The following is a 12,565-nucleotide window of genomic DNA, read 5'->3' on the forward strand; positions in this document are numbered from 1 at the left end:
CATCTAATCTAATCTGTATGACTATCCTGTTAAGCGCTGCATGAATCTATCCCAAACCTTCAATTCTAGCTCAGAGTCATAGACATTTGTCCTGGGATCTGGGAACTGGAGAACTGCCCATTGGAAGTTTAAGCTTCCTGGCCAATTTGCACATACGTCTATATGTCAGGATGTCCACAGAGAGCCAACATGCATCTTCCATCGCACTCCTGGTCTCTGATGAGCCAGATATTGGAATCTTTGGGCTATAACATCTTGATGATGTTTCTGACTTGTGAACCAAGTGTTAATTGATTGTGCCTTGGCTGGTATTGAACACATGATGCAACTAGGAGGTACCGACCAAAGTGCCATTGCAATTTTGATATCACATGAGTCTGAGATGAGCTGCTGACGCCATGTTCACTTTTCACTAAGGTGAATTATTTCCATGATAACAAGGTGTAGAGCTGGATGAACACTGCAGGCCAAGCAGCATCAGAGGTGCAGGAAGGCTGACATTTCAGACTTAGACACTTTTTCAGAAATGGGGGAGGGGAAGGGGGATCTGAAATAAATAAGGAGAGAGAGTGAGGCAGATAGAAGATGGATAGAGAAGAAGATAGGTGGAGAGGAGACAGACAGGTGAAAGAGGCACACTAATCTTCCCTCTCCCTACTGTATTCCAAAACCAGCCCAGCTCGCCCCCGCGTCCCTGACCTGTCCTTCCCCCTACCTCAAGTCCCACCCCCATCTCCTCCCCACTAACCTCATCCGACTCCTTGACCTGCCCATTCTCCCTGGACCAAGCTACCCCCTCTCTAACTCCCTACCTACATTCATCTTCACTAGCTCCAACCCTGCCTCTTTCCCTTGTCTATCTCCTCTCCACCCCTGATTTTAGCCTAACCAATAGTCTGCTGCCTAAATTCTGAAGATTTGCAGCCCATCAATCTGAGCTGATAGGATGTTTATCCCAATCTACATGAAAGTTCAAATCCCTTGTGTGACTGCTTGGTGAATGAGAGGCATGACAGAGTATTGGAGCTATGTGGGGAGAGAGAAACATGGGTAATGTTTCAAGACCAATTGGGCAAATGGATTAACAAACAACATTTATATAATCACATGAAATAGGAGCCAAAATAGATTCCTTGGACTCTTGAGCCTTATCCTGGTATCATAGATTCCCTACAGTGTGGAAGTAGGCCATTTGGCCCATTGAGTCCACACCCACCCTCTGAAAATAATCCCACCCAGACCCACCCCACCCTATCCCTGTAATGCTGCATTTCATGTGGCTAATCTACCTAGACTGCGCTGCCCTGAACTCTATGGGGAATTTAGCACGGTCAATCCACCTAACCTCTACATCTTCCTCCTGTGGGAGGAAACCGGAGCACCTGGAGGAAACCCATGCAGACAGTCACCCAAGGGTGGAGTTGATCCCGGGTCCCTGGTGCAGTGAGCAGTAGGGTTAACCACTGAGCCACCATGCTGCCCACAACCCCCTCCACCAAATCTTTCATTCAGTGAGAACATAGCTGCTCACTTTGACCCCTCTACGCTCCTGCCCAGCATGGATTACTTCTGGCTCTCCTGTCTAACAGAATCTATCCACCTAAGTCTTAGAAATATTCCTGGAATCCACCTCCCCATCTGCTGAGGCAAAGAGTTCCAAAGTCACATAACTGTCTGAGAGAAAAAGATTCTCCTCATTCTCGCTTCTGAAAAGACAACCCCTAATTTTAAACCAGTGTTTCCTCTGTCCACAAATGCTTGCCCAAGCTGCTGAGTTTATCTTCTGCTTTATTTTGTAACATTTCGAAGTTCTCTTGATTCGGGAACTCTTCCTTTAGGTTGGAAGAAAGCTAATGCCATTCCTCTATTTAAAAGAAGTAAGAATCAGAAAACAAGAAATTGTTGATCATTTAGTATAACATTTCATATCAGGGAATTACTGGAGCCATTAACTAAGGTTAGGAGTGCCTGAACAATTTGGAAGTAATTAGCTGACCAGAGAGCAGCAACATGGATTTGCTAAAAATCAATCTTGCTTGATGAACCTGATTGAAGTTTTGAGGAGCTGACTCAGGGAGTGGCTACAGAAATGATTACTGATGGTGAGAGATAGTAGGAACCGCCAATGCTGGAGAATCTGAGATAACAAGGTATAAAGCTGGATGAACACAGCAGGCCAGGCAGCATCATAGGAGCAGGAAGGCTGACGTTTCGGGCCTAGACCCTTCTTCACAGTGAAGAAGTTACCCCTCTACACCTGGAAAAACCTCAGTGGATCTCTCTCCCACTGCAACTCTCTCGTAATCCTTTTTTTGTTCTGAAGAAGGGTCTAGACCCAAAACATCAGCTTTCTTGCTCCTATGATGCTACCTGGCCTGCTGTGTTCATCCAGCTCTACACCTTGTTATCTCATGGTTACTGATGGTAATAGTTGTCGATAGCTCTGGGGTTACTAATTTACACTATGACTGACACTATATTTGGTCAGAAATTCACAATTGCTTTCATTTTTTAATTTAATCCATTTCAGTAGCTACATTGCCTCAGTAGCTAACTGCACCATACACTCATGTAAGCAGAAGTAATTTGCCAAATGATTAATGATGGTATTAAACATGTAGTAAATCTCTCAGACCGTGTGCTGTATGCAAATGCGGAGTCAGTCCTTGCACATGGTTTTAATCTTTGTTTGCCTTCACCCTAAGTTAAACAGAAAGAGATATCTGCTGAGTTTGAGCTCCCCTACTAGCCACAGTCGCCTTGCTGACTGCAGATAAGTGGTTCCTTGAGGGTGCAACTCCTTGACCCAGCGCACGTATACCTATTTGATTTTCATCCACAATTTGAATGTCAGGCAGTGCTGTGAGGCCTCAAGGCAAACCTGGACATATATTTCAGTAAATCTGATAAAGGGACTGCAATGGGCATCTTTAAGAAACATGACTACACCACAAAGTGCACAGTACTCACACGGACAGGCCTGCTGGACTTGCAGCTCAGTCCAGGCAGCCGTTTTCAAAAACAAACTTAAAAAGTGATCGCTGGACTTGTGTAGGAGCTGCTGGGTGATATGTGCATGGATTGCTCAAAAGCTGACACTCCTTTACATCCCACCTTTTCTGTGGCCAGTTCTGCAAAATGTAAGCTGGACAAATGGTTGGGTGAACCACTACAACCAGTGTTAAGCTCCAATGTAAATAGTGAAGGATTCCCTCACATTTGTGAAGGTCACACAAGACTTGCATATTGATAACAATGCAACGCCCATGTGCTCGTTTGGCATCCCTGTCCTGTTCACCAATGAACCATGCAGAAAAATCAGGGCCATCTGTGCTGTAGCACTGTATCATGGTGATGAGGACCCTCTGTCATTGTGTGAATGTGTCTTCACTAAACTTATGAACTGAACAACTCACACAGTTGAATTCAGTTTCAACATCATCTTTGCCCAAATAGAGACTCTGAGTTCCTGCAAAATTCTATGTTGGATTCCTTGAGAAGCATGTCTTTAATTGGATAACACCCTAAACTCCTACTCTGCACATTTCTGATATGTTAATGATATGTTTGCTATATTTGAGAGCATAGCTGCAGAGAGTAATTTCTTATTGGTTTCCATCCTGCATTTTTGATTCAATTCTGAAATGGAAAAGTCAACTGAGCCATCAAAAATCAACTCTCCTCAATGTCAACCCGTAGCAAGTCAACTTCCCTCAAAGTTCTAGTGAGAAATTATCCAGGGTGTTCTCTGCTAGTGTTTGCAGCAAGCCTAACTTCACTGGTCAATGTACACACTGAGATCCCAATGGTTCCACTGGGGTAAGACTAGCCTTATTAGAAATCTCGTAAATAGATCCTGAATCATTTGGTCACTTTGCAAATTCCATGCTGAAACAGGGCATATTTCACACATCGCAGGCCCTGGAAAATGCATAGTCTATTTTAGATTATTCTGGAAATGAAATATCTCTCAAATGTCTAGCTACTTAATGCTGAAACCATGCAGTAGTAACACGAGTGGTGTTCAACACAAACTGGATGCTGTGGTCAAACCAAAAAGATATTCTATCACACAAATGAATAATGGAGTATATGAGTTTTAATGTCATTTGTGTCATTTCTTGACCAGTCCATGCACTTATCTCCCGGCAGCTCCTACACAAGCCCAGCAATCACTTTTTAAACTTGCTTTTGAATAAGGCTGTCCAGGCTGAGTGGCAAGTTGTTGCAAAAAATCAAACTTGTGTTTGATAAGATCCATCATCTATAGAATGTATGGTCTACACACCTGGCAACACCCTGGCACTGAAACTCACACACCCCATTACTCTTTTGTGTATCAAACACAACACAGTGTCTAAAATTGGGTGGAATCGTATAGAGGCCTGAGAGATGTAGGCTTTGGCAAAATTTGTACAGAATTTTCTGAAAAATTCTGGGAAGGCTTACACAAATGTTGGGAGCCAGTCACTGCACACTTGATGCTTTGCCGAACGGTGAGCCAGGTTTCTTATGAGGCAATGGTAAGTTCCCAAGTAAGTGGGATTATGGTATGTTAAATACCTTGTTTAAAGCTCAACGGGCCGAATTAATATTCAGTCTCCTGTCTTACCGAGCACTCCAAACTAACTGGAGGTTGAGAATTCTCCACTTGAAAATCTGAGTAGGTACCTGCCAGCTTCAGTTCCTTGTTGGCTGGGACCAACCTGGCTGGGTGGCACAGTGGCTCAATGGTTAGCACTGCAGCCTCACAGCTCCAGGAACCCGGGTTCGATTCTAGCCTTGGGCGACTGCCTGTGTGGAGTTTGTGCATTCTCCCTGTGTCTGCGTGGGTTTCCTCCGGGTACTCCGATTTCCCCCCACAGCCCAAAGATGTGCAGGCTAGGTGGATCGGCCATGCTAAATTGCCCTTAGTGTTCAGGGGTGTGTGGATTATAAGTGAATGGGTCTGGGTGGGATGCTTCAAGGGGCGGTGTTGACTTGTTGGGCCGAATGGCCTGTTTCCACACTGTAGGGAATCTAATCTAATCTAAAAAAAACCTCCATGTTGCTCAGGACCAAACAGCATCTCAGGGTATGAGCCACAGGCATCATTCCAATGCACACCTCGTTAACAGACATGGCCATCTGACATTTGCCCACCCATCACAAACATCTTGGCATCTCTCTGATATAGTTGTAAGCGCCTCAGAAAGAAAAGACTTGTATGGCAGGGTGTACTGAAAACTGGCATTGAGAGGCTGCAGCTGGGAAACTTTGCTCACTGATAGTCACCCAGCTCACAGACTGCGCCAGGCTGCCTACTTGCTCTCTTAGAGCTCACTCACTTAAACACATACCTATAGGCTTGCAGACTTGCCCTTCCATGCTAAACTGAGCCAATTAGGGCAGTCACATAGCTAGGCTTGCTTTGAAGTGCGCTACGTTAATCTCACACATAGTCTGTGTGCCAGCAATGTACGCAGTATTTGCAATAAGCAAACAGCCAGGAATTAAGGATTTTCGGGGAGTAGTCCTCACTCAAATCCATGGAGGTAACTGTCAGTAAGTCAAGGCCAGCCTCCAATACCAGGGGGTTGGCCACCATCAGGTGACAGGTTCAGGTGCAAAAACAAAGTTGCTGGAAAAGCTCAGCAGGCCTGGTAGCATCTGTGAAGGAGAAAACAGAGTTAATGTTTTGGGTCCGGTGACCCTTCCTCAGAACAGGTTCAGGTGGTCTTGTTCAGAGGTCCATGTCTCAGATGTCCAGGCAGTAGATCGCAGCTACATAGCAGCTAGTTCTGACAGTTGGAGCAATGTGATCAGGGAGATGTGTTGGTTTCTGTCAGGGATCCGGTTCACTCTTGACTGGGGCTGAGTAGTTAGGTCGCTCAAAGTGGGCCCATGGTCAGTCTGTCAGGTTGATCTAGAGAAATGAAGAGGAAGGCAGAGATGGAGAATGGTGCTGCTGTCATGAGATGGAGACTAAGGAACCTATTGTCCAGAATTGAGGTCTGGCTTGTTGGGCCAATATGACAAATGTGATGGGGGGCATTTATAAAGGGGGGAAGGGGCATCTGGAGTCTGCACCAGCTTTTCCTCTCCCTGTCCCTTGTGCCCTTCAGTCCTGAGGACCAGTGCCTGGGGCAATGGTATGTTGGCATGAGTTTCTCTCCAGGATACCCTCAGGGAGTTGGGCCTGGCTCTCCATGGCAACCACCAACCTTCCCATGGAGGAATTCAGATGGTCACATGACTGCACTGCCCCAGCTTCTGGCCAATGGGGACCATTGTATCCCACATCCCTGCCTGCTGCGCCTGCCTCTCCCTGTGCATGTGGGTGAAGTCCTTGTTGGTCAACATCACAATCCACTCGCAATGCTCTCACCTGGGTATGCCCTGTGCATGTAAGAGTTCAAAATCCTAATTAGGACTTTATCCTTGGAAGATCTCACACTGAGGTGAATGAAACCTTCTCAAATGTTTTGAACATTCCAATTCAATCCTACTTTACCATTTTTGCTCCTGAGAAAAAGGCTCTTAACTTGTTCAGTGCTTCTGCTATATTCTAACCTTTCACTCCTGATAAAAATTTAATGAATCTTCACTGTCCCCTTTCCAATAAGAGCCCGACGCTGAAATGCTGATAACTGCTCACATTGCTTGAGTGTGGTCTAACCGTTGTTTTTACAAATTCAAAATAGCTTCCTTATTTCTGTACTCAATGTCCTTGTGTATTAAGTAGAATTGTTGAAATTTTGTATTGCTGCCTACTAACATCTATGACAAACCCACTGACCCCCCACCCCCCATGGAAAACTCATCTGCACCTCTCACACTCCACTTCCTGTCAGCTGTCTATTCCATTCTGGCATGTTCTTCATCTCAATCATGTTTGTTCTGATGATGTTACCTTTCACGACAGTGAATTGCTGATGCCTTCCTTTTCCCTCAGCTGACAATTTATCTCATTGTGTTGTGGACAGAGACCGTAACCTTGTATGACTCATTTCCTATTCATCTGACCTCACTCCATCTCCTTCCTTTCCAGGCTGTGATAGGATTTCCCTTGCCTCTACTTTCCACTCCACCAGCCTTTACACCTTTCCATCCTTAGCACCATGGTCCACTCTTCTATCATCCCAAAATAAATCTCCCTCGCACTGGACCTTCCAGAGCAATGACAGGAGGTGTAACACTCGGCTCTTTACATCCTCCCTCCTGACTCTCTAAAGCCCTGAATACACCTTCCAGGTGAAGGGGTGATTTCCTTCTATTTCTTTCCATCAGGTCTGCTGTATTTCACAGAATCACAGAATTGCTACAGTACACAAGGGGGCCACTGGGCCCATCATGTCTGTACTGACTCGCTGAATGAGCATAATGACTTAGTACCATTCTCCCGTCCTTCCTCCGTTACCTTGAATATTGTTTCCACTTAAACAACCATCTAATGGTTATTAACCAGCCTGCCTTCTCCACATTTCCAGGCAGTACTTGCTGAGTGTCTTTTCACATCATAGTTGCTTATTTTGTGAATAATCTTGTGCCTGGGCACTCCTGTTCTCCATTCTTTTATGAGACAGAACAAATTCACCCATCTGACAATCCTCAACTCCATTTCCTGCCCTTCCTACATTGATTCCATTACTGAATAAAAATTAGCTCATTTCAGCCTTGAGCTTAATGATCCAGATTCAATAGCCCTCTGAGGCAAAGAATTCCACTTATTTGCTATCCTCCAACTGAAGAAATTCATCCTCGTCTCTGTCATAACTGAATGAGACTTTACTCTGAGATTATACACATTAGTCTCAGAATTTCCCACAAGGGATTCAACATCTCTGAATCTATCCTGCCAAGACCCCTACGAATTCTATATCTTTCAATAAGGTCTCCTGTCATTCTTCACTCCAATCATACTGGCTCAAGCTATTCAACTTCTCCCTGTAAGACAATCCCTCAACACCCAGGATCAGCCTAGTGGACCTTCACTGGGCTGCTTCCAATGCCAGGCTGTCCTCCATTTTGACTTTTCTTTTCACTCTGTGTCTGTATCTCGTTCTCATGTTTTTGCGTTCCGTCAGATCTTGCTCCGCAAGAAGCCTCCTCTGGACAGATCTTTCACCTCTTCTCCACAACCAATACCCATTCCATTTGCCTTTCGCTTCTGATTGCTAATCCTTCTCATTATGTGGCCTTCCCCTGATCTAAGCTTCTGTTCCACTTACTCTGTCCACTTTTCCACAGGATGAAAACCATTACTCTTGCACTTCTCTCCCCAGTTCTGAAGAAGAGTCAGACTGGACTCGAAATGTGAGCTTGATTTCTCTCTCCACAAATGCTGTCAGACCTGCTGAGTTTATCCAGTACTTTATGAAAATTAATATACATTTTCAGTGGTATAGTGGTTAGCACAGCTGCTTCACAGCACCAGGGACCCGAGTTCGATTCCACCCTTTGATGACTGTGTGGAGTTTTCACATTCTCCCCATGTCTGCGTGGGCTTCCTCTGGGTGTTCCCACAGTCCAAAGATATGCAGGCTAGGTGGGTTGGCCATGCTAAATTGCCCACAGTGTTCAGGGATGTGCGGATTAGGTGGGTTATGGGGGATGAGTCTATGTAGGGTGTTCTGAGGGTCAGTGTGGGCTTGTTGGGCCGAAGGGCTTGTTTCTGCACTGTAGGGAACCTAAAAAAAAATTGATGTAGATCTACAGAGTTCCCCTTGGTGTCCTGGATTGTATTTCTCTCAACCAGCATGATTAAAACATCTAGCTGTTCCTGGGAACTTTTCAGGCATTTCTTAATCAACCTGATCAGAGTTGGTATTACACACAGGTGGGACATGAACTCAGACTTCCTTGCTCAGAGATAGGGACTCTGCACACTGTGCCACAAAGACCTGTTTAAGATAAAGTCACTTTAGCCGCACTCTCTGATTAGAGAGAGATGACTGCTGGTAAATTTAACCTGATAGTCACCACTCCTTAGAGGTCATAGTCATAGAGTTCGTAGAGTACTATGGCATGGAGACAGGCCTTTTGGCTCAAAACGGTTCATGACAACCAAAATGTCCATCCACGCTACCCATTTTCCTGCACCTGGCTCATATTCTTCTAAACCTTTCCTATCCATGTATTTATCCAAATGCCTTTTAAATGTTGTTAATATACCCTCAACCACTTCTGCTGGCCGCTCATTACATATGCATTCCACCCTCTGGGTAAAAAATGTTGCCCCACAGGTTCCCATGTATTCTTTCCCCTCTTATCTTAAACTGATGCCGTCCAGTCCTCGATTCCTCAACCCTGGGAAAAAGAAGGAGTGCATTCACCCTATCCATGCCTCTCATGATCTTATACGTTTGTATAGGATCCACCCTCAGTCTTCTACCCGCTGGGGCGTGGGGCGGGGTAACCTCAGCCAGGATAGGAAAGGAACCTGCCAGGTCATTGAATTAACTGACTCTCAACTTCAATAAAGAGCTTAATTGACTATACAGTGTTTGAGGGCAGAAATGGCACTACATAAATGCAAGTCTTTATTTCCTGCTATCACTGGATTAGATTGAAAACCATGTCTTTCATTGTACAGGCAATATCTGAAGTCATTCCCAAAACTGCCAAATTCTCTTGTTTGTTGTTTATTGGTCAACCCTGCTGGCACTTTAATGGAATTCCTTCACCGATGCATTTGATTGGCATGGTTACTGTTAATCTCTGATGGTGCTAATTTTAGCAACACCCTGACTGTTCTTGACTCGAATAATCAAACCTATCTATCACTTATTTGTAAACTGAAAGACTTTTTTGTAAATGCCCAGGTTTGTGAGCCAAGGCCAATACCAGTCATTGCCTCCTAATTAAGGAAGGCTTTGGAACTGTTCTAGGGATTGGGGAACTGACAAGGTTTCCTTTAGAATGGGGACACTGTCTAGAGTGAGCTGATTCCCAACTAGTTCTGTTTTCAGGTTAACAAGTATCTAGGGAATTCTCATCCATTTCCAGATTGATTAGATTAAATTAGATTAGATTCCCTACAGTGTGGAAACAGGCCCTTCGGCCTAACAAGTCCTCACCGCCCCTTGGAGCATCCCTCCCAGACCCAACCCCATCCCCCTATAATCCACACACCCCTGAACACTACAGGGCAATTTTTAGCATGGCCGACCCATCTAGCCTGCACATCTTTGGACTGTGGGAGGAAACCGGAGCACCCAGAGGAAACCCCACAGTCACGGGGAGAATGTGCAAACTCCACACAGATAGTTACCCGAGGCTGGAATCGAACCCGGGTCCCTGGCGCTGTGAGGCTGCAGTGTTAACCACTGAGTCATCGTGAGGCCCCACGGGAGAGGCGTTTTTCTTTTCAGACATTGGGGTGCAGGCAGAGTAATCTTAGAAATTGCAATTAGCTTTATTGTCACATGTACACATATGACTACAATGAAAAATTTACAGGTTGCTGCTTGTGGTTCTGTCTTAGGTACAAAGATACCTAGATGCACATTCTTATGTACAATTCTTAAGGAAAAAATTTAGAAAAATAAAGAAATAAAAAGTCCAGCATTACAGATAACAGTCTTTTCAACCCAGTTCCACGCCAGCACCTAGCTTCTAGTCCAGACCAGGCCTTGATTCCAAACCTCATTGGGCTTCATCTCGAAGTTCTCGAGGCTAGAATATCGCTCCAGAACCATCTTGAGACTGGAAATGCTGAGGTCACACTGGGCCGACAGACCACTACACCAGGCTGGGAGACTGCTATGTCAAGCTGACAGACCACCATGCTGAGCCGAGAGATCACCAGATCAGGTCGTGAGATTACCGCACAGTGTAATGCTGAGAGTCTGAATCCAAGCTGAGGCCAGGAACTGGAGTCCGCACTGAGGGCAGGAATTCAGGACATGGCTGAGAAGAAGAAAGCATGTGAGAGCCATTATATCCAGGGTAAACTGGAAACATTGACGGAAGTAATATTTTAGGTAATGCAGGGAAGGTTGTGACAAGTAATTTTCTTGGCTATTTTGTGCTGGGAAGGAGGTGCTGGATGGGGGAGTGAGGAGGTGCTGGATGGGGGAGGGAGGAGGTGATGGATGGGGAGGGAAGTGGTGCAGGAACGGTGTAGGTGTGGGATGGGGGAAGGAATGTGTGCAGGATGGGGTGGGAGTTGGCATGCGATGGGGGATGGATGTGGTGCAGAATGGGGGAGGGAAATGTTGTGGGATGGGGGAGGGTGGGGAATGGGTTAGAGAGTGGGCCTGGGATGGGGAAGGAAGGGGTGCAGGATGGTGGAGGGAAGGCATGTGGGATGAGTGAGAGGGAGGGGGTGTGGGATGGGGGAGGGAAGTGGTGCAGGATGGGGTAGGAATTGGTGTTGCTTGGGGGAGGGAGGGGGTGCAGGATGTGGAGGGAGTTTGTGCGCAATGGGGAAAGGACGGGTTGTGGGATGGATTAGTGAGGGGGTGCAGGATGGGTTAGAGAGGGGGTCTGGGATGGGGAAGGGAGGGTTGCAGGATGGCGGAGGGAGGGGGTGCTAGATGGTGGAGGGAGGTGGTCCAGGATGGGTAAGGAGAGGGTACAGGATCTGGGAGGGAAAGGGTGCAGAATGGGGGAGGGACCGGTCGTATGATGCGTTAGGGAGGGGTTGCAGAATGGGTTAGAATGGCTGCCCGGGATGGTTAAGGCGAGCGTGCGGCATGGGGGAGGGAGGAGTTGTGGGATGGATTAGGAAGGGGGTGCGGGATGGGTTAGACAGGGGGTCCGGGATGGGGAAGGGAGGGGTGTGGGATAGTGGAGGGAAATGGTGCAAGATGGGTAAGTAGAGGGTGTGGGATGGGGGAGGGAGGAGGTGCGGAATGGGGGAGAGAGGTGGTGCAGGATGGGGAAGTAGGGAGTGCTGAAGGGGAAGGCAGGTGGTGCAGAATGAGGTGGGATGTAGTGTGGGAGGGTGTGGGATGGTGTAGGGAGGGGTGCAGGATGAGGGTGCAAGGTGGTGCAGGATAGGGGAGGGAGGGGGTGCGAGATGGGAGAGCGTGGGGTGCAGGATGAGGGGGATGGGTGTGCGGAATGGGGAGGGAGTTGGTGCCCGATGGGGAAGGGAGGTGGTGCAGGATGGAATAGGAGGGGGTGAAGGATGAGTTAGAAAGGGGGTCTGGGACGGGGAAGGGAGAGGTGAGAGATGGCGGAGGGAAGGGGTGCGAGATGAGAGAAGGAGTGGTGCGGGATGGTGGAGGGAGAGGGTGCTGGATGGAGAACGGAGGGGATGCACGATGGGGGAGGGAAGTGGTGCGGGATGTGGGGTAGTAGGTATGGGATGGGGGAGGGAGGTGGTGCGGGATTGGGGAGTGTCCCGGTGCTGCTTGGAGGTGGGAGGGGTTGTGGGATGGGGTAGGGAGGGGGTGTAGGATCTGGCCGGGAGGGGGTGCTTGATGAGGGAGGGAAGTGGTTTGGGATGGAGGTGGGAGAGAGTGCGGGATGGGGTAGAGAGGTGGTGTGGGATCAGGCAGGGAGGGGGTGCTCGATGGGGGAGGGAAGTGGTGCCAGATGGGTAAGGAGAGGGTGCAGGATGGGGGAGTGATGTGAT

This window comes from Stegostoma tigrinum, chromosome 31 (assembly GCF_030684315.1).
Source record: "Stegostoma tigrinum isolate sSteTig4 chromosome 31, sSteTig4.hap1, whole genome shotgun sequence".
NCBI lineage: Eukaryota > Metazoa > Chordata > Chondrichthyes > Orectolobiformes > Stegostomatidae > Stegostoma > Stegostoma tigrinum.